The sequence below is a fragment of the Oncorhynchus gorbuscha genome, linkage group LG05 (assembly GCF_021184085.1).
Source record: "Oncorhynchus gorbuscha isolate QuinsamMale2020 ecotype Even-year linkage group LG05, OgorEven_v1.0, whole genome shotgun sequence".
NCBI lineage: Eukaryota > Metazoa > Chordata > Actinopteri > Salmoniformes > Salmonidae > Oncorhynchus > Oncorhynchus gorbuscha.
In genome coordinates, this window is record NC_060177.1 from 73009900 (window position 1) to 73037062 (window position 27163).

Here is a 27163-nt window from a genome sequence, read left to right on the forward strand (position 1 = left end):
GTGCACTGCAGCAGAAGACCCTCCCCCTTTCTGATCAATACTGGGCAGTCAGGTGTGTGTGTGTGTGTGTGCGTGCGTGTGTATTGGGGAAACATGGCAGGGAATAGCTCTCTGAAAATCCCCTAATGTGGATATGAATCTCTCCTCCAGTGAATAGACTATAAACTGCATTAGTCAGGGCATAGCATCAAGCATGGTGAATCAGTGAATCTTTTTTTACAAATCTTTAGTCACCCCTGCATCATCCTTCATTGCTCTTGTTATCTGAGCTCTGTTTTGGGTTTTAGACACACCTATCGGAGTGTTTTCATAGTTGAGATCAGCTCCTCTTGCTGGTGCACCTGCATTCCTCAATGTCATTGAGACAGATTGTTCCAAACAAGCGTAGGTGATGATTTCAGTTGATGGATGGTGTGCTGGGGCTGGCTGGGTGAATCACATATGTTTCCTGCTCTGGCTCTCTTTCCTCTCTTCCTCCATCTCCAGCTACCTTAACGTAGTTACTCAGACACCATAACAAGTGAGTCTCCAGTGGAGGGAAGGATGGAGAGTGGGGACCATATCAGTCCTCTTGATCACTATGCTTTTTGGTTGTGTGTGTGTGGTAAAACCAGAGAGAGAGAGAAAATGCATGTGCAGGTGTGTGTATCTGTGGTGGCCTCTCCTTGAGGAGGACAGCACCACTTTATCCTGTCATGGCCTGACCTCACAGGACACAGAGGTCTGACCTCACAGGACACAGAGGCTTTTGCAGAGCCAATAGAGATGAACTACCCTGGCTGGATAATGTGACCAGACTAAGGCAGCCATTTGCAATGTGCTTTATTTCCCCAACTAAATAGAGCTGTAGAGGAACGGCAGGTCAGGCTGGGGAGGAGATGGTGGGATGTTGAACTATATGAGCAGTGTGTCACAGTCAAAAGCCATCCGTTTGAAGGGATATCTTCTGGGTGTGAACCACATAATTGAATTAGCCTGTGAAGTGTGTGTTTTGAAGTGTTTTTAAGCTATTCTTTACATAATGGAATCGATTGACTGGAAAGTTACTTCTAACGCTGAGCACTTTGTGCATCTGAAATGATCCATGTATTACAGTTGAATGTGTAATACATTTGGTTCCGGGCAACTAAATGTCAAACTTAGAGAATTCACAGAAGAATGTGAAAGGATGGGTTTAGCTTTAGTTGTTAGTTGGTTGGCTTGTTATTGTAGCATCCGCATGATCTGCAGTGGTGTGTGTATAATCATTCATTAGCATGGGTAATTAGACGGTGCCGTCACACAAGAAATGACGTTGTGTTTTGAGCTGATGAATGCATGTCGTCCATAGAGATCCTGTTATAGGATGTCTATGATGTAGTCTGGCTGTGTGTGTGTGTCCTCTGTGTGAGTCTTCTGTGTGTGTGTGTGTATCCCCTGTGTGTGTGTCCTCTGTGTGTGCATGCGTTTAAGTGTGTGTGCGAATGCGTAAGTGAGCATGTGTTTGGTATTCCCCATGCTGTCCCTGATAAGTCTCTCATCTCTGTCATGGGACTCCACTGACAAGGCTAAGTAATTAATTGGTGTTGCTGAGCAGGCTGCCTGCTCCACCCCACACGCCCGAGCCAAGGGATCGCCGTTAAATCTCCAAGATAGTTCTGAGAATTTCTCCCATCTTTGAATAGCTTAAGAAGTAATTATCATGAAAGATAAGAAGGAGAAATGTGCTCAGTGTTTTATAGACTCACAGAAGATCACAGTCCTTGCTGTAACATTGTATTTCCTGTTTTCAGCTGAGTGTACCCTGGTACATTCTTGCTGTTTTTGACGTTGTTCATCAGTGGCACCATGTCTTTGTCAGCCCGTGCTAAACCTCTCAGATGGGAGTTTGTTGTTGTTGTGTTGCAACTGAAGTTCCAGGTTTGTTCTGTCAATGTCACAGGGAGGGAGAGTGGTATTTAGAAATCACACACGTCTGCCAAATGGAGATGGCCTCCCTCTCTCCCTTCTCTCTCTCCCTCCGTCGACTCTGATGGTCTCCTCTTCTCCTTTTTGTCGTGGCCTGTGGTTTATCAGCTGTGATGTACTTGTCATGTACTGCCTGTTGCGCAATCTCCTGCTTTCCATCAAACTGTGAAACGCCAATCAGAGGACAACCGCATGGGACTACCGCCAACGTTCTGGTACCAAGGCCCTGGGGGTGTTTGCTGCTTCATTACTGTGGTGTTAGAGTATTTCTTCTTCAATGTAGGTCTATGGTGTTGTTGTATCTCCAGAATAGCTTTTGGAATACTAAATAGCATTATAGACTATTTGAATGAAATCATACACTGAGTGTACGAAACATTAGAACAACCTGCTCTTTCCATGACAGCCTGACCAGATAAATCCAGGTGTAAGCTATGATCCCTTATTGATGTCACTTGTTAAATCCACTTTAATCAGTGTAGATGAAGGGGAGACAGGTTTTTAAGCATTGAGACATTTGAGACATGGATTGTGAATGTGTGCCATTCAGAGGGTGAATGGGCAAGACCAAAGATTGAACTGCCTTTGAACAGGGTATGGTAGTAGGAGCCAGGCGCACTGGTTGGTGTCAGGAACTGCAACGCTGCTGGGTTTTCCACACAAGTTTCCCATGTGTATCAAGAATGGCCAAAAGGACATCGAGCCAACTTGACACAACTGTGGGAAGCATTGGAGTCAACATGGGCCAGCATCCCTGTGGAATGCTTTCAACACCTTGTAGAGTCCATGCCCTGATGAATTGAGGCTCTTCTGAGGTCAAAAGGGGGTGCAACTTAATATTAGGAAGGTGCTCCTAATGTTTTATACACTCAGTGTATATTGTAGTTGGCATGAAACAGTGAATGATTCTATTGGGGAACAAGGGTTTGATTGTTGAGCTGTCCAGGCTAAGTCCCAAAGCCCTGACAGTGGCTGTAAATTGTACCTATAAAACTTTGGCCATTACTGAGATGCATTGGCAGCCTCAAGCTGGACCGGACTGTAGGTTCTACTCGATCAAATCTGTAACAGGGAGTTCCTGGGGTAAGGTACAGAACAACAACCTTCCCACACCACAAGACAGAATGCTTGAATTGATTTTCAGTTGCAGGCAATTTTTCATACGAATCAGACATTCATGCATGGCCTCCAAATAGGTGTTTTGTTTTGCTCCCAATAGTTTTGGGATTAGTGATTCTGAAAGCATAAAGCCCTGAGTCTGTTCAGTAAAGGAGAGACATGACAGAATCAGACTGACTCATCAGTCAGTTAGCAGAACTGTCTGTCTGCCTCTCCCTATCCAGAGAAGAAGCACAGCGTCTGGAAGAAAAATAATATCCATGAAACATTCATGAGAATTCCTCTACATCTTCTCCCTCATCCCTCCGTCCTTCTGCCTTCCTCCTGGTTTTCACTCTGAATGCCCACCTCAATCTGTTTCTGTCAAATTAAGGCATGTGATGGAAACTCCAAGGGCCCAGCGTCTTGGAGAAGGAGTGATGATCTAGGATCAGTTTAGCCTTTTAGATCATAATAAATAAGACAGAAGCTGTTCCTAGATCACTACACATACAGACGCTTGGTGAATACAGGCCCTGACTAAAACTGTATAGGATGAGGTGGTGGTTGGAGTTGTCAACAAAGCAGCATGACAGAAATATTATTCCAAGTTTTCAAACTAGTGGTAGTTTCTTGGAGTAATAAACACTACATGACCAAAAGAATGTGGACACTTGCTTCTCGAACACCTTGTTCCGAAATCATGGGCATTAATATGGAGTTGGTCCTCCGTTTGCACCTGTAACACTAGATGTTGAAACATTGTTGCGGGGACTTGCTTACATTTAGCCACGAGCATTAGTGAGGTCGGGCACTGATGTTGGGCAATTAGGCCTGGCTCACAGTCGGCGTTCCAATTCATCCCAATGGTGTTCGAAGGGATTGAGGTCAGGGTTCTGTGCAGGCCAGTCAAGTTCTTCCTCAACGATCTCAATTTCTGTATGGACCTCGCTTTGTGCATGGACGCATTGTCATGCTGAAACAGGAAAGGGCCTTCCCCAAACTGTTTCCACAAAGTTGGAAGCATAGCATTGTCTAGAATGTCATTGTATGCTGTAGCGTGTGGCCTAGCCCGAACCTTTAAAAACAGACCCAGACCATTATTCCTCCTCCACCAAACTTTACAGTTGGCACTGTGCATTTGGGCAGGTAGCGTTCTCCTGACATCCGCCAAACCCAAATACGTTTTGTCGGACTGCCAGATGGTGAAGCGTGATTTATCACTCCATAGAATGTGTTTCCACTGCTCCAGAGTTCAATGGCGGCGAGCTTTACACCACTCCAGCTGTCAATTGGCATTGCACATGCACAATAACAGCATAAACGGTTGACCAAGGCAGCTCTAGCGGGGCAGAAATTTGACTTGTTGGAAAGGTGTCATCCTATGACGGTGCCACGTTGAAAGTCACTAAGCCATTCAGTAAGGCCGTTCTAATTGCCAATGTTTGTTTATGGAGATTGCATGGCTGTGTGCTCAATTTTATACACCTGTCAGCAACGGATGTGGCTGAAATAGCCGAATCTACTAATTTGAAGGGATTGTCCATATGCTTTTGTATATATATATATTAAGTAATCTGTGCATTTGAATAAAAGCATAAGTACACCTATTTCACTTTTGCATGTCAAAAACCAGATGAACACAGGTGGCCACTATTTCGGGCAGATTAGATTATGATATTTAGAATGAGCAGCCAGTTAACGAATCGAACGAGTGCACCAGGGAGAATGCAACAAACATGCATTAAGTGAAAACATTATCTAACTGTCACGACTTCTACCGAAGTCGATACCTCTCCTTGTTCGGGCGGAGCTCGGCGGTCGACGTTGCCGGTCTTCTAGCCATCGCCGATCCATTTTTCATTTTCCATTTGTCTTGTCTTGTTTTCCCACACACCTGGTTCTCATTTCCCTCATTGTGGGTTGCATATTTAACCCTCTGTTACCCCCATGTCTTGGTGTGGTATTGTTTATTCTGTTTCATGTTATTTGCCTGTTAGTCTATTAGTCTGTTGCGCTGGGTTATGTTAACCCGTATTGTTATTTCGTGTTCACTTTGCCGTGTGCTTTTGGTTCGCCTAAATAAAAGGCTCCGTTTGCTACCCAATACCTGCTCTCCTGCACCTGACTCCCTTACAGCCATTTACGCATACCTCACACTAACATAATGTCACAAAGCATGATGCGCGAGCCAGTTAACTTTTCATTCTGAAATAACTTCATATTTCCGAGATGGTCAGATGTTAGTTTAAATACACTTGAGAGTTGGGAGCTAACTAGCTGGCAAGCTTCCAGCTACATGCAGCTATAGATAGCTAGCTGCTTAACAGAGGTAGATAACTGGTTAATTTGACCCAAAAATCGACTTAACTATTTCTCAATGTTTCAAAAAAAGAACGGGGACATTTTCAGCTAACAGGAATTGTGTACAGATCCCTGCAACATGGGGTCGTGCATTGTCATGCAGAAACATGAGGTGATGTCAGCGGATGAATGGCACGACAGTGGACCTCAGCATCTCGTCACGGTATCTCCTTGCATTCAAATTGCCAACAAAAAAAAGCAATTGTGTTTGTTGTCGATCTTGTGCCTGCCCATACCATAATCCCACCAGCACTCTGTTCAGAACGTTGACACCAGCAAACCGCTCGCCACACAAGGCCATGTCTGCCATCTGCCTGGTACAGTTGAAACCGGGATTCATCCTTGAAAAGCACACTTCTACAGCTTGCTGGTGGCCATCAAAGGTGAGTAGATGCCCACTGAAGTCGGTTACAACGCCGAACTGCAGTCAGGTCAAGAACCTGATGAGGTCAACAAGCACACAGATGAGCTTCCCTATGACGGTTTCTGCAGACAGTTTGGGCAGAAATTCTTTGGTTGTGCCAACCCATAGTTTCATAAGCTGTCTGGGTCCTGTAGGTGCAGAAACCTGATGTGGAGGTCCTGGGCTGGCGGGGTTACACGTGGTTTGCGGTTGGGAGGGTGTCAAATTCTCTAAAACAACATTGGAGGCTGCTTATTGTAGAGAAATGAACATTACATTCTCTGGCAACAGCTCTGGTGGACATTCCTGCAGTCAGCGTGCTAATTACACGCTCCCTCAAAATTGTGGCATTGTGTTGTGTGACAAAACTGCACACTACAGTTCCACTAATAAGTTTGGACACACCTACTCATTCCACAGTTTTTCTTTATTTTTACTATTTTCTACATTGTAGAATAATAGTGAAGACATCAAAACTACGAAATAACACATATGGATATCATGTAGTAAAAAAGTATATGTTTTATATTATATATATATATATATATATATATATATATATATATATATATATATATATATATATATATATATATATATATATATATATAGTAGATTATATATTGTAGATTCTTCAAAGTAGCCACCCTTTACCTCCCTTGGTCAGGGAGGTGAAAACACAGTGGCCTCCATCATTCTTAAATGGAAGAAGGTTGGAACCATCAAGACTCTTCCTAGAGCTGGCCACCCGGCCAACTGAGCAATTGGGGGAGAAGGGCCTTGGTCAGGAAGGTGACCAAGAACCCAGTCGTCACTCTGAATAAGCTCCAGATTTCCTCTGTGGAGATGGGAGAACCTTCCAGAAGGACAACCATCTCTAAAGCACTCCACCAACCACTCTATGGTAGAGTGGCCAGACGGAAGCCACTCCTCAGTAAAAGGGACATGACAGCCCACTTGGAGTTTGTCAAAAGGCACATACAGAACTCTCAGACCCTGAGAAACAAGATTCTCTGGTCTGATTGTTCTTTTTGGCCTGAATGCCAAGCGTCATATCTGGCAGGATGTAACCGTAATCCGTCATTTTACCAGCAAAAATAATGTTATCAGATTACTTTTGAAAATGTAGATAATTACTTGTGGGATTATTTCAAATTTAGAAGGGATGTTTGCATACATTTTTTTCCTTCCATGCAACAATTGCCTGTTTTCTTAATTACCTTCCATATTAACATCAGTCGTTAACCAACAAAGTGTTACTTTGATCTTTCCGCCGGAGCAACACACATGGTCACAAAAGAGAATGGTATGGTGTGCCAACGCAGTGCATTTTTTGGATGGCATTTCAAAGAACAAGAACAGAACAGCCAGCTCCAGGAAGAGTCTTGGTGGTTCCAAACTTCTTCCATTTAAGAATGGTGGAGGCCACTGTGTTCTTGGGGACCTTCAATGCTGCAGACATTTTTGTGTACCTTTACCCAGATCTGTACCTTGACACAATCCTGTCTCGAAGCTCTACGGACAATTCCTTCGACCTCATGGCTTGGTTTTAGCTCTGACATGGACTGGCAACTGTGGGACCTTCATATAGACAGGTGCCTTTCCAAATCATGTCCAATCAATTGAATTCATTACAGATGGACTCCAATCAAGTTCTAGAAACATCTCAAGGATGATCACTGGAAACCGGATGCACTTGAGCTCAATTTTTGAGTCTCATAGCAAAGGCTCTGAATACTTATGTAAATAAGGTATTTCTGTTTTTATTTTTAATGAATTTGCAACAAATTCTATGGGTATTGTGTGTCGATGGATGTGGGAAAAATATATAATTTAATTGATTTTAGAATAAGGCTGTAACATAACAAAATGTGGAAAAAGTCAAGGGGTCTGAATACACTGTACATACTTATATTTTTTTATGGTTGGTTAGCCACTGAATGGAGGACCTAAATATGCCTTGAATAAAAGCAATACAAGCGATGTGTCAGTTTTAATGAGCTCTGATATAATGTCAGACAGCATGTATTTTCAGGCTGTATTTAACCCGGTCATGCTTTTTAGAACCTACTGTGCAGCATGGGGTCATTTTAGCTTCGTCCCAAATGACACACTATTTTCTATATACTGTAGTGCACTGGCTCCAGCTATCTGAGAACAATGTCAAATGGATTCTATTAAAGCCTCCATTTCTTTTTGAACTCCTATTCGAATGAGGAATTCCATTATTTCTCCGTGCTCCTGAATTACTCTGACAGAATGGAAACTCCGAACTCAAATAATTGAATGTGAGACTACCTGGATTTACGTCTGGAAATCTCATGATGAGGACTTTATTTTTTTCTATAGAGGGATTGAAAGGAAACCTGCCAGTGCAATGACATGTGACTAGAAGAACAAATCACATAGGCCTACAGTGTGTGGTTAAAAATGCATACAGTCAGGGCTGTGAAAAGCACCATGGTTTCCTACGAGCCGTCATCTTGCTTTGTGCTCCGGTAACCAGTGGTTTGCAGAAAATGGCTGTTGATGCCAGTGGACCTACCTTTCCTCTCCTTTCTTTTCCGTGCCCAGATCAGGAAATTGTGACTTACCCAGCATTCTATAAATAGATCCTTTCTTAGCGTGAAAGTGGTAGCCAATTACATTGGACTGAGTTCCTTTTAGTTTGCTGCTGGATGCCCTGGCCCTGGGGTGAAATTCAATAGTTGTTGGCTTGAACCCATCGCTCAACTCCTGTTAAAGGGTTCAATGGTGATTAGTAATTGCTTTCTCAGTAGGCTAGAATTTTTTTTACTTTTAAGATGAGAAGGAGAAAGGTGGAGACACACGTGTGTCACACCCTTATCTCTGTTTGAGATGACTCCTCCCCCTTCCCCCGAGGCTAATTAAACAATGACAGGATATGCCATTGTCTGTGTCGTGGTCGTCATAACGACCTTCACCACGCACACACTCTCTGCACATGCAGTAAAATGCCCTATAGCTTTTAGCTTCACTTTCAGGCTCCAGTTCCCTTGACCTCACTTGTTTGTTTCAGTGATTAACTCTGATTAGATTTAAGATTCTCAACAATTAATCTGTTGTTTTCCTCCCTCAGACAGAGCTCATATCTGCTCGCCAATGCTAACAATATGTCCTTCTTAATTAAACTGTAATTGGCGCAAAGCATGTTTAGTGTCGTGTAATGAACTGTAAAACCCATCTCTGAAAACCAACCCTAGACTGAACCCCCCTCATCACCTTTAATGTAATGTTATGACAGCGTGCCAGTACCAGTCCTCTTGGCATCTCTGCACCACCAGGAATAGACCTAGGATGCATCCCAAATGGCACCCTATTGCCTATTCTTTATATAATGCACTATTTTTGACCAGGGCTGGACAAAAGTAGTGCACTATATAAGCGATAGGGTAGCGTTTGGGACACAGACCTGTAAACGATAATGTCCTCCCAGCAGCATTTGATCTCCTGCCTGCCGTTGACACATCTCTCTATTTCTCATTCTCACCTGAGATAAAGTCCTGTTTCCCTCCCTCCGTTGTCTTTCTGGATGGATGAGAGCAGAGCAGAGCCCTGCACAAGCCTTCCTGGGCTGCAGTACTAGGTGTCACATAATTGAAGAGTACAAGGTTTAGGTTTCCCTGTTATGCGCAAATCCCAGTGGGGATCTTTTATTCAAACTGTCAGCGTGTTAAAACTCCCCCTTGCTAAGTTTCTCCATCAGGGAGACTCATCATCCATCTGTTCTAGAAGATAACGAGGAGCTGGGATGAATTCACAACCGGCCTGCTGGGGTTGGACAAGCACGCACACGGACGGACTCAAATTGTATTTGTCACATGCTTGGTCTTGTTTAGCAGTCTTATGGCTTGGGGGTAGAAGCTGTTCAGGGTCCTGTCGGTTGCAGACTTGCACTGGTACCGCTTGCCGCGCAGTAGCAGAGAGAACAGTTTATGAATTGGGTGGCTGGAGTTTTTCAGTTAGTCCCTCTGTCTCCGTCCACCTCATAGACTAAGTTCTGATGGACTTGCCTGGCTGCAAGGAATTTTACATTTACATTTACATTTAAGTCATTTAGCAGACGCTCTTATCCAGAGCGACTTACAAATTGGTGCATTCACCTTATGACATCCAGTGGAACAACCACTTTACAATAGTGCATCTAAATATTTTAAGGGGGGGGGGGGGTGAGAAGGATTACTTTATCCTATCCTAGGTATTCCTTAAAGAGGTGGGGTTTCAGGTGTCTCCGGAAGGTGGTGATTGACTCTGCTGTCCTGGCGTCGTGAGGGAGTTTGTTCCACCATTGGGGAGCCAGAGCAGCGAACAGTTTTGACTGAGCTGAGCGGGAACTGTACTTCCTCAGTGGTAGGGAGGCGAGCAGGCCAGAGGTGGATGAACGCAGTGCCCTTATTTGGGTGTAGGGCCTGATCAGAGCCTGGAGGTACTGAGGTGCCGTTCCCCTCACAGCTCCGTAGGCAAGCACCATGGTCTTGTAGCGGATGCGAGCTTCAACTGGAAGCCAGTGGAGAGAGCGGAGGAGCGGGGTGACGTGAGAGAACTTGGGAAGGTTGAACACTAGACGGGCTGCGGCGTTCTGGATGAGTTGTAGGGGTTTAATGGCACAGGCAGGGAGCCCAGCCAACAGCGAGTTGCAGTAATCCAGACGGGAGATGACAAGTGCCTGGATTAGGACCTGCGCCGCTTCCTGTGTGAGGCAGGGTCGTACTCTGCGGATGTTGTAGAGCATGAACCTACAGGAACGGGCCACCGCCTTGATGTTAGTTGAGAACGACAGTTTGTTGTCCAGGATCACGCCAAGGTTCTTAGCGCTCTGGGAGGAGGACACAATGGAGTTGTCAACCGTGATGGCGAGATCATGGAACGGGCAGTCCTTCCCCGGGAGGAAGAGCAGCTCCGTCTTGCCGAAGTTCAGCTTGAGGTGGTGATCCGTCATCCACACTGATATGTCTGCCAGACATGCAGAGATGCGATTCGCCACCTGGTCATCAGAAGGGGAAAGGAGAAGATTAATTGTGTGTCGTCTGCATAGCAATGATAGGAGAGACCATGTGAGGTTATGACAGAGCCAAGTGACTTGGTGTATAGCGAGAATAGGAGAGGGCCTAGAACAGAGCCCTGGGGGACACCAGTGGTGAGAGCGCGTGGTGAGGAGACAGATTCTCGCCACGCCACCTGGTAGGAGCGACCTGTCAGGTAGGACGCAATCCAAGCGTGGGCCGCGCCGGAGATGCCCAACTCGGAGAGGGTGGAGAGGAGGATCTGATGGTTCACTGTATCGAAGGCAGCCTATAGGTCTAGAAGGATGAGAGCAGAGGAGAGAGAGTTAGCTTTAGCGGTGCGGAGCGCCTCCGTGATACAGAGAAGAGCAGTCTCAGTTGAATGACTAGTCTTGAAACCTGACTGATTTGGATCAAGAAGGTCATTCTGAGAGAGATAGCGGGAGAGCTGACCAAGGACGGCACGTTCAAGAGTTTTGGAGAGAAAAGAAAGAAGGGATACTGGTCTGTAGTTGTTGACATCGGAGGGATCGAGTGTAGGTTTTTTCAGAAGGGGTGCAACTCTCGCTCTCTTGAAGACGGAAGGGACGTAGCCAGCGGTCAGGGATAAGTTGATGAGCGAGGTGAGGTAAGGGAGAAGGTCTCCGGAAATGGTCTGGAGAAGAGAGGAGGGGATAGGGTCGAGCGGGCAGGTTGTTGGGCGGCCGGCCGTCACAAGACGCGAGATTTCATCTGGAGAGAGAGGGGAGAAAGAGGTCAGAGCACAGGGTAGGGCAGTGTGAGCAGAACCAGCGGTGTTGTTTGACTTAGCAAACGAGGATCGGATGTCGTCGATCTTCTTTTCAAAATGGTTGACGAAGTCATCTGCAGAGAGGGAGGAGGGGGGAGGGGGAGGAGGATTCAGGAGGGAGGAGAATGTGGCAAAGAGCTTCCTAGGGTTAGAGGCAGATGCTTGGAATTTAGAGTGGTAGAAAGTGGCTTTAGCAGCAGAGACAGAGGAGGAAAATGTAGAGAGGAGGGAGTGAAAGGATGCCAGGTCCGCAGGGAGGCGAGTTTTCCTCCATTTCCGCTCGGCCTTCCGGAGCCCTGTTCTGTGAGCTCGCATTGAGTCGTCAAGCCACGGAGCGGGAGGGGAGGACCGAGCCGGCCTGGAAGATAGGGGACATAGAGAGTCAAAGGATGCAGAAAGTGAGGAGAGGAGGGTTGAGGAGGCAGAATCAGGAGATAGGTGGGAGAAGGTTTGAGCGGAGGGAAGAGATGATAGGATGGAAGAGGAGAGAGTAGCGGGGGAGAGAGAGCGAAGGTTGGGACGGCGCGATACCATCCGAGTAGGGGCAGTGTGGGAAGTGTTGGATGAGAGCGAGAGGGAAAAGGATACAAGGTAGTGGTCGGAGACTTGGAGGGGAGTTGCAATGAGGTTAGTGGAAGAACAGCATCTAGTAAAGATGAGGTCGAGCGTATTGCCTGCCTTGTGAGTAGGGGGGGAAGGTGAGAGGGTGAGGTCAAAAGAGGAGAGGAGTGGAAAGAAGGAGGCAGAGAGGAATGAGTCAAAGGTAGACGTGGGGAGGTTAAAGTCGCCCAGAACTGTGAGAGGTGAGCCGTCCTCAGGAAAGGAGCTTATCAAGGCATCAAGCTCATTGATGAACTCTCCGAGGGGACCTGGAGGGCGATAAATGATAAGGATGTTAAGCTTGAAAGGGCTGGTAACTGTGACAGCATGAAATTCAAAGGAGGCGATAGACAGATGGGTAAGGGGAGAAAGAGAGAATGACCACATGGGAGAGATAAGGATCCCTATGCCACCACCCCGCTGACCAGAAGCTCTCGGGGTGTGCGAGAACACGTGGGCGGACGAAGAGAGAGCAGTAGGAGTAGCAGTGTTATCTGTGGTGATCCATGTTTCTGTCAGTGCCAAGAAGTCGAGGGACTGGAGGGAGGCATAGGCTGAGATGAACTCTGCCTTGTTGGCTGCAGATCGGCAGTTCCAGAGGCTACCGGAGACCTGGAACTCCACGTGGGTCGTGCGCGCTGGGACCACCAGATTAGGGTGGCAGCGGCCACGCGGTGTGGAGCGTTTGTATGGTCTGTGCAGAGAGGAGAGAACAGGGATAGACAGACACATAGTTGACAGGCTACAGAAGAGGCTACGCTAATGCAAGGAGATTGGAATGACAAGTGGACTACACGTCTCGAATGTTCAGAAAGTTAAGCTTACGTAGCAAGAATCTTATTGACTAAAATTATTAAAAATGATACAGTACTGCTGAAGTAGGCTAGCTGGCAGTGGCTGCGTTGTTGACTTTGTAGGCTAGCTGACAGTGGCTGCGTTGTTGACACTACACTAATCAAGTCGTTCCGTTGAGTGTAGTAGTTTCTACAGTGCTGCTATTCGGGGGCTAGCTGGCTAGCTAGCAGTGTTGATTACGTTACGTTGCGTTAAAAGAACGACAATAGCTGGCTAGCTAACCTAGAAAATCGCTCTAGACTACACAATTATCTTTGATACACAGACGGCTATGTAGCTAGCTATGTAGCTAGCTACGATCAAACAAATCAAACCGTTGTGCTGTAATGAAATGAAATGAAAAATGTGATACTACCTGTGGAGCGAAGCGGAATGCGACCGGGTTGTTGAGTGCGGAAGTTCTATTCAGTAGACGTTGGCTAGCTGTTGGCTAGCTAGCAGTGTCTCCTACGTTAAGGAAGACAAATAGCTGGCTAGCTAACCTCGGTAAATTAAGATAATCACTCTAAGACTACACGCTCTAAACTACACAATTATCTTGGATACGAAGACAGCAAAGACAACTATGTAGCTAGCTAACACTACACTAATCAAGTCGTTCAGTTGAGTGTAATAGTTTCTACAGTGCTGCTATTCGGTAGACGGTGGACGTTTGCTAGCTGGCTAGCTGCTGGGCAGATAGCAGTGTAGACTACGTTAGGACGACGAAATACGAAGTTGCAATAGAAGTGCTGACTGTTTCACTTTGTTGTCCTCTTTCTTTTCCTTTTTCTTCTGTCCTTCTTTTGTCCTTATTTTGTCTTCCTTTCTTCTGTTAACTAGATATTTTTTGTCCCAATCTCTTCTCTCTCTCTAATAGAGGTCAGCTCTTGGATGAATGCTCGGCATACTCAAATTGGGGGAATCAGAATGTAATTTTTTTCCGAACCTGACCCAACCTGACTCATTGACACAGAGGAACATGGCCTATCGGTTAAAAGCGTTGGGCCACAAACCGAAAAGTCGCTGGTTCGAATCCCCGAGCTCACTAGGTGAAAAATATGTAAATGTGCCCTTGAGCAAGACACTTAACCCTAATTGCTCTTTGGATGAGATTGTCTGCTAAATGACTGAAATATAAATATGAAGTGAGCTCATTCAGGGTCCACAAAACCCGCGATGAGGCTTCCTATTCCACTTGGTACAGTACAGGATAATATTAGATGTGGTCCAATTTGCTTGTCAGCATGCTATTCACGCTGGTATGTTTACTCAGCCCACTGTAGAAACATGTTCACTGTTGTATTTAAATAAACATTTAGATGTGTGTGTTTACATAGTTGCCATTTTATTGACATAGATTCTATTTTATATGATGTTTAGGAGGCCTGGTGGTGCAGAGAAGTGGGGTTTCCTTCTATATTCCTCCTCTAATTGAGCCACTCTTCTCTGAACAGAGGGCTCTGCATCACTGCCTACCTGGTCACACACACACACACACACACACACACACACACACACACACACACACACACACACACACACACACACACACACACACACACACACACACACACACACACACACACACACACACACACACACACACACACACACACACACACACACACACACACACACACACACACACACACACACACACACACACACACACACACACACACACACACACACACACACACACACACACACACTACCTCTCTCTACTCATCCATCACTCTGATACCAGGGGGATGGGGAAGAGGAGGAGGGAGGAGGGAGGAGGATCAAGCTTGGCCACTCTTACCTGCCAGCTCCCCTCCCAGATAACACTGCATTGCAGAGAAGTGGCTAGATAATAAGCCATCCTCAGACAGGGGATGCATCCCAAATTGCACCCTATTCCATTTATAGTGCAATACTATTGACTAGAGCCACATGGGCCCTGGTCGAAAGTAGTGCACTATATAAGGAATAGGGTGCCATTTGGGATGCACACCATTTCAGTCAGCCTGGGCCACATCCCATTCATTATTAATCAGAGAATTACACTGGGGCCTCCTCCAAATGGTGTAGGGTGATGGGACAAGTTGTGATAGAATATGCAAGGCTCTGCATAATGTAGGACTGAAATGGATTGAAAGGCAGTAGTCAGTACAGTATCAGGCACTAATATACATGAGATTTCAACAGTTAGCTGCAGTACCAGGATGGAGATGTTCGGGGTGACAGAGAAGTCATGGTAGTGGTGTGTCATAAATGGACAGATTCTTGTGTGGCAAAAGGTGTGTTACGTCATTGTGTTAAAAAGACTTGAAAGTCAAGGACAGACAGGGACATTACGTAAAAGAAGTGCAGACATATTAAAATGTTAAATTCACATAATGTTGAAAAGTTGTCGGCAGTGGGTTTAGTGCGAACAGGATAGACTGTGAGAAGTATTGATTCTAAGTGTAAGGTTCTGTATTTATTTTCTTAGTCAACCTTGTGTTCTGTTTCGTTGTGTTCTCCTTGTCTTTAATTTTTGTTCATTGATTTCACCTGTGTCAGTTACTTGCCTGGTCGCATCAGCTCCTTATTTAGTTCAGTTCATTCTGTTTGTGCCTTTGTGAGGTATTGTTCGATTTGACTCTACTAAGCCTTTTCCTAGCTCGTTTGTGAGAACCAGTTATAGCCTTCAGTCCTAGTTTTGATTCACCTGCCTGTTTGCCTACCTGTGTATGACCATTGCCTGTCTGTGACCACGATTCCTGCCTTCTGCGAAGGCGAAATTAACACCTGCCTCGCTCTGCTTGTGAATCGACACCTTTTTTCCATGAGTATTTGTTACAACAAGGGATCTGTATACCATCTGAATCGCTTATCTTTGTCTGTGGTTGAGTGGTGAGCAGTGTGATAACTAATGTAACCTGGGCTGTGACTGTGGAGGGTTGAGTGGTGAGCAGTGTGATAACTAATGTAACCTGGGCTGTGACTGGAGAGGGTTGAGTGGTGAGCAGTGTGATAACTAATGTAACCTGGGCTGTGACTGGAGAGGGTTGAGTGGTGAGCAGTGTGATAACTAATGTAACCTGGGCTGTGACTGGAGAGGGTTGAGTGGTGAGCAGTGTGATAACTAATGTAACCTGGGCTGTGACTGGAGAGGGGTGAGTGGTGAGCAGTGTGATAACTAATGTAACCTGGGCTGTGACTGTGGAGGGTTGAGTGGTGAGCAGTGTGATAACTAATGTAACCTGGGCTGTGACTGGAGAGGGTTGAGTGGTGAGCAGTGTGATAACTAATGTAACCTGGGCTGTGACTGTGGAGGGTTGAGTGGTGAGCAGTGTGATAACTAATGTAACCTGGGCTGTGACTGGAGAGGGTTGAGTGGTGAGCAGTGTGATAACTAATGTAACCTGGGCTGTGACTGGAGAGGGTTGAGTGGTGAGCAGTGTGATAACTAATGTAACCTGGGCTGTGACTGCAGAGGGTTGAGTGGTGAGCAGTGTGATAACTAATGTAACCTGGGCTGTGACTGGAGAGGGTTGAGTGGTGAGCAGTGTGATAACTAATGTAACCTGGGCTGTGACTGCAGAGGGTTGAGTGGTGAGGAGTGTGATAACTAATGTAACCTGGGCTGTGACTGGAGAGGGTTGAGTGGTGAGCAGTGTGATAACTAATGTTACCTGGGCTGTGACTGGAGAGGGTTGAGTGGTGAGCAGTGTGATCACTAATGTAACCTGGGCTGTGACTGGAGAGGGTTGAGTGGTGAGCAGTGTGATAACTAATGTAACCTGGGCTGTGACTGGAGAGGGTTGAGTGGTGAGGAGTGTGATAACTAATGTAACCTGGGCTGTGACTGGAGAGGGTTGAGTGGTGAGCAGTGTGATAACTAATGTAACCTGGGCTGTGACTGGAGAGGGTTGAGTGGTGAGGAGTGTGATAACTAATGTAACCTGGGCTGTGACTGTGGAGGGTTGAGTGGTGAGCAGTGTGATAACTAATGTAACCTGGGCTGTGACTGGAGAGGGTTGAGTGGTGAGGAGTGTGATAACTAATGTAACCTGGGCTGTGACTGGAGAGGGTTGAGTGGTGAGGAGTGTGATAACTAATGTAACCTGGGCTGTGACTGGAGAGGGTTGAGTGGTGAGCAGTGTGATAACTAATGTAACCTGAGCTGTGACTGGAGAGGGTTGAGTGGTGAGCAGTGTGATAACTAATGTAACCTGGGCTGTGACTGGAGAGGGTTGAGTGGTGAGGAGTGTGATAACTAATGTAACCTGGGCTGTGACTGGAGAGGGTTGAGTGGTGAGCAGTGTGATAACTAATGTAACCTGAGCTGTGACTGGAGAGGGTTGAGTGGTGAGCAGTGTGATAACTAATGTTACCTGGGCTGTGACTGGAGAGGGTTGAGTGGTGAGCAGTGTGATAACTAATGTAACCTGGGCTGTGACTGGAGAGGGTTGAGTGGTGAGCAGTGTGATAACTAATGTAACCTGGGCTGTGACTGGAGAGGGTTGAGTGGTGAGGAGTGTGATAACTAATGTAACCTGGGCTGTGACTGGAGAGGGTTGAGTGGTGAGGAGTGTGATAACTAATGTAACCTGGGCTGTGACTGGAGAGGGTTGAGTGGTGAGCAGTGTGATCACTAATGTAACCTGGGCTGTGACTGGAGAGGGTAGAGTTGTGAGGAGTGTGAGTGGTTGAGTGGTGAGCAGCCTGGACTTAGCTCACCTTTTGAAGTTTGTCCCAGAAATCCAAGGTGCTCAAAGCGTATCTGTCTTTCGAACCCAGGATACCCTGGAGAGGCAGAGATATTCTCATCCCAAACCCAAGGAGAAATTAAAGGATGGGGGCGGAACGTCGACTTGGATGATTTTTTCTGGATTTACCCCAGGGCCCCTCTGATCATAACTTTACCTGCCTGATAGTGTTGGTGGAGCCTATTTGGCCTGGAGTCTAAAAAGCTGCTTTTGTAAAATGCTGATTGTTAGAATTGAAATGTAGAATGTAGCTGTACTGAAGATGTCATGGGTTCAGTCACAGTGGAAACCTCTCTTGCTAACAGCATCAGGGACCAGGTTAGGTTAGGGAGGTAAGGGAGCAGCTGGACTGTCTATCCAACCCTAGCCTAAGGTGTACTCTTCAGGAGCCTTGTATGTTATTTTCAGAGGTAGTCTGGCTCTGGTATCCAAAACAGCCAGATGCTCCATTTCTAAACGTTAATCTATTTTCCATTGCAATACGGTTCTAGAAATACAATTATTTCACAAACGCCAAATACACACTTACTGTACACTGTTTTAACCTGCTTTATCACAGTTACAGGTACACTGTTTTAACCTGCTTTATCACAGTTACAGGTACAATGTTTTAACCTGCTTTATCACAGTTACAGGTACACTGTTTTAACCTGCTTTATCACAGTTACAGGTACACTGTTTTAACCTGCTTTATCACATTTACAGGTACACTGTTTTAACCTGCTTTATCACATTTACAGGTACACTGTTTTAACCTGCTTTATCACAGTTACAGGTACACTGTTTTAACCTGCTTTATCACAGTTACAGGTACACTGTTTTAACCTGCTTTATCACAGTTAAAGGTACACTGTTTTAACCTGCTTGATCACAGTTAAAGGTACACTGTTTTAACCTGCTTTATCACAGTTAAAGGTACACTGTTTTAACCTGCTTTATCACAGTTGCAGGCGACAGTATTTTTCAGTGACAACATGTTTCTGGCAGCCATTTTACATTTACATTTAAGTCATTTAGCAGACGCTCTTATCCAGAGCGACTTACAAATTGGTGCATTCACCTTATGACATCCAGTGGAACAACCACTTTACAATAGTGCATCTAAATATTTTAAGGGGAGGATGGGGGGGTGAGAAGGATTACTTTATCCTATCCTAGGTATTCCTTAAAGAGGTGGGGTTTCAGGTGTCTCCGGAAGGTGGTGATTGACTCCGCTGTCCTGGCGTCGTGAGGGAGTTTGTTCCACCATTGGGGAGCCAGAGCAGCGAACAGTTTTGACTGGGCTGAGCGGGAACTGTACTTCCTCAGTGGTAGGGAGGCGAGCAGGCCAGAGGTGGATGAACGCAGTGCCCTTATTTGGGTGTAGGGCCTGATCAGAGCCTGGAGGTACTGAGGTGCCGTTCCCCTCACAGCTCCGTAGGCAAGCACCATGATCTTGTAGCGGATGCGAGCTTCAACTGGAAGCCAGTGGAGAGAGCGGAGGAGCGGGGTGACGTGAGAGAACTTGGGAAGGTTGAACACTAGACGGGCTGCGGCGTTCTGGATGAGTTGTAGGGGTTTAATGGCACAGGCAGGGAGCCCAGCCAACAGCGAGTTGCAGTAATCCAGACGGGAGATGACAAGTGCCTGGATTAGGACCTGCGCCGCTTCCTGTGTGAGGCAGGGTCGTACTCTGTGGATGTTGTAGAGCATGAACCTACAGGAACGGGCCACCGCCTTGATGTTAGTTGAGAACGACAGGGTGTTGTCCAGGATCACGCCAAGGTTCTTAGCGCTCTGGGAGGAGGACACAATGGAGTTGTCAACCGTGATGGCGAGATCATGGAACGGGCAGTCCTTCCCCGGGAGGAAGAGCAGCTCCGTCTTGCCGAAGTTCAGCTTGAGGTGGTGATCCGTCATCCACACTGATATGTCTGCCAGACATGCAGAGATGCGATTCGCCACCTGGTCATCAGAAGGGGGAAAGGAGAAGATTAATTGTGTGTCGTCTGCATAGCAATGATAGGAGAGACCATGTGAGGTTATGACAGAGCCAAGTGACTTGGTGTATAGCGAGAATAGGAGAGGGCCTAGAACAGAGCCCTGGGGGACACCAGTGGTGAGAGCGCGTGGTGAGGAGACAGATTCTCGCCACGCCACCTGGTAGGAGCGACCTGTCAGGTAGGACGCAATCCAAGCGTGGGCCGCGCCGGAGATGCCCAACTCGGAGAGGGTGGAGAGGAGGATCTGATGGTTCACAGTATCGAAGGCAGCCGATAGGTCTAGAAGGATGAGATCGGGGGAGAATCTTCCGTTACACACAGGTGTTTGGAGCACCCTAGATAGCTAATTAGCATAGGTGGTCACCTCTGTCTTGCGTAAACAAGCGCTGTAACATGGAGATATGGCTGTGTGGGAACACTAACCCTAACAAGGTGTGTATCAATTGAACCTTTAACCGCTGATATGAAAGATAAGGTCCTCATGTTTCCAAAACCTTTTCTGCAATTAGCGCGTGTTAATGTTCAGATTGAGCATCGGGGCTCCTAACAAAACTACCCCACACGGAAGACGCCTTCGTCCTATGACTCTTATGTGTAATGTAATGGAACGGAGTCATGATCAAGAGCTAATCAAACCCATGCTGGTTGCACCACTGCAGAGGGAAAGTGCTAAGGGATGTCAGGACTTGTCTGATTTCATCACTGCTGAAGCCTTCAAAGACTCTCTCTGCCCAGCAGCAGCAGTGCCCTCCCATCCTGTTAGGTTATTATATCCACTGCCAGAAAAGACTCCCTAATCTTCCAGACCGGTCGGGACCATTTACCGTACAAATTAGGTTGTGTGGGGGGGGGGGGGGGGGCAGTGTAGAGTGACAGACTGAGGTGTGTGTGTGTGTGTGTGTGTGTGTGTGTGTGTGTGTGTGTGTGTGTGTGTGTGTGTGTGTGTGTGTGTGTGTGTGTGTGTGTGTGTGTGTGTGTGTGTGTGTGTGTGTGTGTGTGTGTGTGTGTGTGTGTGTGTGTGTGTGCATGCTTGCGTGTGAACCAGTAGTGGTTGTACTATGTTAAGGTAATATTTTAATGGTGTACTGTTGGTATGGTTGATTATTTAGTTCCCCATGTCCTTGTTTTCTCTTCACTGCAGCTGCTGTATGAGGCAGATCTTCCAGCGTGGATCATAGCAACTTGTCAACTCTAACAGAGCTGCCCCAAGTCCACTCCCCAGCCATCTGACAGACCCAACACACATCAAAGGTGGCTACCGTAGCTCCCCCCTCTCTCTCTGTGTCTTTTACTCTCTCTCTCGCTCTGTGTCTTTTACTCTCTCTCTCGCTCTGTGTATTTTACTCTCTCTCTCTCTGTGTCTTTTACTCTCTCTCTCTCTCTCTGTGTCTTTTACTCTCTCTCTGTGTCTTTTACTCTCTCTCTCTCTGTCTTTTCCTCTCTCTGTCTTTTTCTCTCTCTGTCTCTCTGTGTCTTTTACTCTCTCTCTCTCTCTCTCTGTGTCTTTTACTCTCTCTCTCTCTCTGTGTCTTTTACTCTCTCTCTCTCTCTGTGTCTTTTACTCTCTCTCTCTCTCTGTCTTTTACTCTCTCTCTCTCTCCTCTCTGTATTTTACTCTCTCTCTCTCTCTCTCTCTCTCTCTCTCTCTCTCTCTCTCTCTCTCTCTCTCTCTCTCTCTCTCTCTCTCTCTCTCTCTCTCTCTCTCTCCCTTTATCCTTGCCTTTAGTTATTTTCAATTCAATACATCCTTGAGTCTATTACCTGACAGAGGCTCTGAGGAATACTGTGTACCTTTGCTTGTGTATTTGATATGACTACATTTAGTTGTTTCTGCTTCTTGTGATGTTTTCATATCTCTGTAAAGATAATTAAAAGCCTTTCCTTGAGGGGACGTGCTACATTTTCAATAATTCACTGGGTTGTATCTGTAAATGACCTGCCCAAGAACATCTGTCCACTTCTGTTCCTCACACTGCGCTGTGTTTGAAAACAGAGGAGGCCACATTTGTTCCGGTCCACTTTCGAAAGACCTGTTCAACTGTGTGTAATTGAGTGTTTGAAGTAGGTAGTGTGGTTTTAGGTTCTTTAAGTGACAGTAATTGCAATGTGGATATCTAGCACTTCTTTGAAAGATGTGCTCCTTTTTCATCATTCTTTGACAAAGGGATTTTTTCCTTTTTAATCTTTGCCTGTAATTACTGGCATCACGTGTATTCTCTCCAATTGAATATAATGTAACACATATACAAAATCAACTTATTTGATCACTGACAATACTGTGCCGAGAGCAAATCAAATCAAGCTTTATTTCTACAGCACATTTCAGACATGGAATGCAACGCAATGTGCTTCACAGGAAAAACTCTGGAATATTTACTACATAACAAACATAAGAGGTAAAAAGAATTTAAAAAAAAACTGAACAATTAAAAACCACCCTAAGGAAATGATTCATACTATATAGGACTGTACTGGTAGGAGGTTTTCCTTTATACACACAAGAGCTAACTGTACCTCCTCCATATGTGGAGAGACTAGAGGAACACTGCGAGTGCACACTTTCTATGGAAGTATAAGCAAAGAGACATATTTGGGTTGGTACAGTGAGGGGAAAAAAGTATTTGATCCCCTGCTGATTTTGTACGTTTGCCCACTGACAAAGAAATGATCCATCTATAATGTTAATGGTGGGTTTATTTGAACAGTGAGAGACAGAATAACAACAGAAAACACATGTCAAAAATGTTATAAATTGATTTGCATTTTAATGAGGGAAATAAGTATTTGACCCCCTCTCAATCAGAAAGATTTCTGGCTCCCAGGTGTCTTTTAAACAGGTAACGAGCTGAGATTAGGACCACACTCTTAAAGGGAGTCCTCCTAATCTCAGCTTGTTACCTGTATAAAAGACACCTGTCAACAGAACCAATCAATCAGATTCCAAACTCTCCACCATGGCCAAGACCAAAGAGCTCTTCAAGGATGTCAGGGACAAGATTGTAGACCTACACAAGGCTGGAATGGGCTACAAGACCATCGCCAATCAGCTTGGTGAGAAGGTGGCAACAGTTGGTGCGATTATTCGCAAATGGAAAAAACACAAAATAACTGTCAATCTCCCTCGGCCTGGGGCTCCATGCAAGATCTCACCTCATGGAGTTGCAATGATCATGAGAACGGTCAGGAATCAGTCAAGAACTACACAGGAGGATCTTGTCAATGATCTCAAGGCAGCTGGGACAATAGTCACCAAGAAAACAATTGGTAACACACTACGCCTTGAAGGACTGAAATCCTGCAGCGCCAACAAGATCCCCCTGCTCAAGAAAGCACATATACATGCCCGTCTGAAGTTCGCCAATGAACATCTGAATGATTCAGAGGACAACTGGGTGAAAGTGTTGTGGTCAGATGAGACCAAAATGGAGCTCTTTGGCATCAACTCGCCGTGTTTGGAGGAGGAGGAGGAATGCTGCCTATGACCTCAAGATCGCCATCCCCACCGTCAAACATGGAGGTGGAAACATTATGCTTTGGGGGTGTTTTTCTGCTAAGGGGACAGGACAACTTCACCACATCAAAGGGACGATGGACAGGGCCATGTACCATCAAATCTTGGGTGAGAACCTCCTTCCCTCAGCCAGGGCATTGAAAATGGCTCGTGGATGGGTATTCCAGTATGACAATATGACCCAAAACACACGGCCAAGGCAACAAAGGAGTGGCTCAATAAGAAGCACATTAAGGTCCTGGAGTGGCCTAGCCAGTCTCCAGACCTTAATCCCATAGAAAATCTGTGGAGGGAGCCGAAGGTTCGAGTTGCCAAACGTCAGCCTCGAAACCTTAATGACTTGGAGAAGATCTGCGAAGAGGAGTGGGACAAAATCCCTCCTGAGATGTGTGCAAACCTGGTGGCCAACTACAAGAAATGTCTGACCTCTGTGATTGCCAACAAGGGTTTTGCCACCAAGTACTAAGTCATGTTTTGCAGAGGGGTCAAATACTTATTTCCCTCATTAAAATGCAAATCAATTTTTGACATGCGTTTTTTAAATTTTCTTGTTGTTATTCTGTCTCTCACTGTTCAAATAAACCTACCATTAAAATTATAGACGGATAATTTCTTTGTCTGTGGGCAAACGTACAAAATCAACAGGGGATCAAATACTTTTTTTCCCTCACTGTAAGTCTAAATGTCCATGTGTGACTGCCTGGTTCTGAGTTTCCACACAGAGAAGAGCTTCAAAGAAAAAGGTAGAAGATAATTGGTGGTAAACAAGGGCTTATTCACTTCTTCATTTTTGAAACTAATCAGCAATGGTTCTCCACGCTCCTCTCTAAGCCTTGCTTATCCTACAGTGGATTAACATTCACTTTAATGTTCCATAGAGGACAGTGAGGATACTGAGGATGGGGTGGGTGACGGTGTGGTTTTGGTTCGATGAAAGAGTAAATCTTCAAAGATGAGCGAGATGACCTGTTCTTTTGTTACCTAGCTATTTAAAACAAGCTGGCAGGCTTGTGTTTAGTACCGGCACACCTTTGATGCCTTTTAGAGTATTAGGTATGTATTAGAAGTGACAATGTGTTCCTGGTAGCTGCTGCTTTATTGCCAGAGCCAATACCTATTCATGTCTAACGCTCTCCTAGCCCTCCTTCATTCTCACTCTGACAGAAAGTTGTGCAACGCAATACTAATAATGAAGCACTCTTCTCTCTCCTCCATCTTCTTTTTCTCTTGAGATGTTTTCCCGTGGACGATGATAATTAAAGACTTAGATTTTCTTCTTGAGTCTGAAATGAAAACATCCCTGTTATTTTGTCTTCTCATGCTTTCTCAGTTTTCCTTCAGACAAAATGTTGAAGAACTCAACACTCAAGTCATAATGTAAAATTGTCGTGTTTGGTATCAAACCACCATGCCATTAAAATGAGTAACGTTTTCTTCTTCATGTTTGGGAATAATTCCAGCAATTTTCTAGCCATTCAACGTACTAAAAGACTGTAAGACTCCAAAGTGTTCCTGAAGCCTAAACTGAATTTCTGACATTTTGATTAATCACTACTAGACTGTCAGTCATTCCCACGTAAAGGCTTTGACATTTTGAACAGTCTGAAGAAATATCAGTAAGGTTACGTCCCAAATGGCACCCTATTCCCTGTATAGTGCCCTACTTTTACCAGAGCCCTATGGGCCCTGGTCAAAAGTAGTGCACTTCAAAGGGAAGAGGGTTCCATTTGGAATGTAGACTAAGGGCCTGGAAATCACTGCTTGTTTAAATCTGAGCGATGTCCCCCTTAATGTCTCCAATTTGGCGTCTAATTGTTCAAATGTATTATCCATCAGAGAGCTCAGGTGGGCTGAGGCGCAGGCTGGCCCCCAACACGCACGCACGCACGCACGCACGCACGCACACACACACACACACACACACACACACACACACACACACACACACACACACACACACACACACACACACACACACACACACACACACACACACACACACACACACACACACACACACACACACACACACACACACACACACACACACACACACAAGGGATTATGCTGCAATTATGGGCACTAGAAGGGAAGAATTGGCAGTCAGAGCTAAAAGTGCATAGGTTAGAAATTTCCCTAATCAGGTGAGTGTCTCTGGATGGATACCGGGCACTGATGGTCTCACTCAATTACCTTCGTCGCCCTCCCCCCATTACCCATACACCCCCCTACACCGATTCCCCTACACCCCCTTCCCACTCAGCCCATCCCACGTCTAGGTTTGGGGGTGCCTTTATAATGTAATATAAAGTCAGGCTCTCTCTTTGTTCCTGGTTGAGTGGGGCTTAATTAATTTGCACTGGAAACGTCTTAATGTAGCATTCAAAGCTCTTTTGGAGGAGGCTAATGAAGCAAACCAATACTAATCCAACCTTGGTTTATGACACTTCAGGAGGTTGGGCTGAGGCTCACAAATCAGTAGCAGGAATTAGCTTAACATGTTCGTCCTATACTCTCAAGGGGGTGTTAGGGAGGATGTGGGTGGCTATAGGTGCATTTCAATGCCCAACGCTGAACACTAAACAGTGAAGGGACTCATAATGATGTATGCTGAATTGACAAGAGCCCTTGTATTGCCTTTACATTTTAGAGTTGTATAGGTCGTGATCAATAAAACGGCACAATACAGTGCAGAGCATTGGATTTGGCTGCTTTGGGGCAAGAAGACCCCCAGCTCCGCCAAAACCATTGACAACTACATACTGTTTTCAAGGGATTGTTAAATACATTTTATAACAATTTGGTTTTAATATCGTCGCCTCTTGAAGAACTGCACATTTCAGATTATTCCACATTTAGCTCTATCATCAGCTTTACAGCATGTAACTGCACACTTTTCATGATCAGTTAACATCAATTGATCTTGTATTTTCAGATACGTGAGGGTATCCTATCCGTTGGGCATGTAGCTAGCTAAGCATGTGTCATTTAGCTTGCTTCATCAGAGATTTGGCTTTTGGAAAGAGCTTGACATCGGCAAGTCCTTGTCCAGGTAAAGTTGTCAGTTGGTAAAGCTGTTCACTCATGAAATCACGGCCAGGCACGACAGCAATGGTAGGCCTGATCACCGACAACGATGAGACAGCCTATAGGGAGGAGGTCAGAGACCTGACCGTGTGGTACAAGGATAACAACCTCTCCCTCAACGTGATCAAGACAAAGGAGATAAAAGTGGACTACAGGAAAAGGAGGACTGAGCACGCCCCCATTTCTAATCGACGGGGCTGTAAGGGTTGAGAGCTTCAAGTTCATTGGTGTCCACATCACCATCAAACTATCATGGTCCAAATACACCAAGAGAGTTGTGAAGAGGGCACGACAAAGCCTATTCCCCCTCAGGAGACTGAAAAGATTTGGCATGGGTCCTCAGATCCTCAAAAGGTTCTACAGCTGCACCATCGAGAGCATCATGGTTGCATCATGGCCTGGTACCAGAGTGCCAAGTCTAGGTACCAGAGTGCCAAGTCTAGGTACCGGAGTGCCAAGTCTAGGTACCGGAGTGCCAGGTCTAGGTACCGGAGTGCCAGGTCTAGGTACCGGAGTGCCAGGTCTAGGTACCGGAGTGCCAGGTCTAGGTACCGGAGTGCCAGGTCTAGGTACCGGAGTGCCAGGTCTAGGTACCGGAGTGCCAGGTCTAGGTACCGGAGTGCCAGGTCTAGGTACCGGAGTGCCAGGTCTAGGTACCGGAGTGCCAGGTCTAGGTACCGGAGTGCCAAGTCTTCTTAACAGCTTCTAATGGCTACCCAGAAAATTTGCATTTTAATTTTACGCTGTTGCTACTCTCTGTTTATTATGTATTCATAGTCAC

The 27163-nt window shown here is 45.8% G+C and overlaps 1 protein-coding gene across 13 annotated transcripts in view; it reads left to right on the forward strand.

Annotated features, from left to right (window-relative positions):
- Nucleotides 1–27163, forward strand: part of LOC124036470 (armadillo repeat protein deleted in velo-cardio-facial syndrome homolog) — a 355671-nt gene that overhangs the window by 138138 nt on the left and 190370 nt on the right. For all 13 annotated transcript variants that reach the window (XM_046351093.1, XM_046351099.1, XM_046351092.1 and 10 more), the window contains exon 3: nt 20926–21035. The gene's annotated coding sequence lies outside the window, so the exon portion shown is untranslated. The remainder of the gene's footprint in view (nt 1–20925; nt 21036–27163) is intronic.